Raw genomic sequence first — 1,454 nt, 5'->3', positions numbered from 1 at the left:
AATCCTAGGTGAAGTTTAAAAAATGTGATAATATAGAGGTGAAATGGGTGCTCAATTTTTCAGCTCCCCCCAACCTCATGTTGAAAATCTTCCTATAAGGCAATGCCAGCGTACAAGATCAATTAATGATGCTTACCCGCCAGCCTAATATAATCATACAAACAAGGGAAGATGCTTATGCATCATATACTGGAAACATGGAAACATTCAAACATTTCAAACTAGCGCACCAGATCAAATTAATGATGCTTAATCGTTATTCTTAATATATCAATATGCAGGGGAAAGAAGAATTACGCATAGCACACTAGCATGAATTTACAAATGGAAACATGACATGCATAGGCAGATATACCAGAGTTAAAACTCCGGACATACCTGCCTGTGCGGGAACTTGAACCCCAGACCTCTCGCTCGCTTGTCGGGCGAGCGCTCTACCACTGAGCTACACAGACTGTCCTGATAAACAGGACTCTGAGTCCTGTTTATCAGGACATTGAATATGAGCAGTCAGGGCAAACAGTACAAACAACACTTTACATACCAGTGTACGAGATCAATTAATGATGCTTACCCGCCAGCCTAATACAATCATACAAACAAGGGAAGAGGTTTACACATCATACACTGGAACATGGAAACATTGAAACATTACAAACTAGCGGGGAACTGCCTGTGCGGGGACTTGAACCTCAAACCTCTCGCTTATCGGGCGAGCGCTCTACCACTGAGCTACACAGACTATCCCTGATAAACAGGACTCAAGTCTACAATCCCCGAAATATGTCTTGAAACATTAAAGCGTCTTTAGGGGAAAATTAGTCCCCCCACTCCCCGTGCAATGTTGAAACGTGCAAATGTGTTCAGCGTGTCTCCAAAGTGTCGCAACATTGAATGATGGGGGGGGGGGAAGGGAAAAGTGTTAATTGATGGCCCAGCTTTCTTCTAATTCCAAATATTGAACATTTTTATCCACATTAAATATACACTTTGGATTTCATTCAAGATGCCTAAAGCGTTTCAACGACATTTTTCGGGGATTGTAGTACTTGGATATGGATGTAAAACAGAACAAACAACACATTTCATACCAGTGTACGAGATCAATTAATGATGCTTACCTGCCAGCCTAATATAATCTTGTTTGTTTGTCCGGAGTTTTTACTCTGGTATATCTGCCTATGCATGTCATGTTTTCATTTGTAAATTCATGTTTAATTGTGCTAGTGCGATGCGTAATTCTTCGTTCCCCTGTATATTGATATATATTTAATATTAAGCATCATGATCTCGTGCGCTAGTTTGTAATGTTTGAATGTTTCCATGTTCCAGTGTATGATGCGTTACAAGCCTCTTCCCTTTCTCTATTATTAACTTTCGGTGATGATGAATTTGTGATGAATTAATGCAAAGCAATAATTATTCTAAAAATGTATTTTGTGGCATTTATAATG

At 39.5% G+C, this 1,454-nt stretch overlaps 1 non-coding gene across 1 annotated transcript; it reads right to left on the bottom strand.

The window, feature by feature from the left end:
• Window positions 1-670: 670 nt before the first annotated feature.
• Window positions 671-742, bottom strand: Trnai-gau (transfer RNA isoleucine (anticodon GAU)). Its single transcript has one exon. It is a non-coding gene; the product is annotated as a tRNA-Ile (tRNA).
• Window positions 743-1,454: the final 712 nt, after the last annotated feature.

Source organism: Amphiura filiformis, chromosome 6, assembly GCF_039555335.1.
Source record: "Amphiura filiformis chromosome 6, Afil_fr2py, whole genome shotgun sequence".
In the NCBI taxonomy this organism is placed as follows: domain Eukaryota; kingdom Metazoa; phylum Echinodermata; class Ophiuroidea; order Amphilepidida; family Amphiuridae; genus Amphiura; species Amphiura filiformis.
The sequence above is the reverse complement of the archived record's forward strand: the minus strand, read 5'-3'. Positions and strand labels throughout refer to the sequence as shown.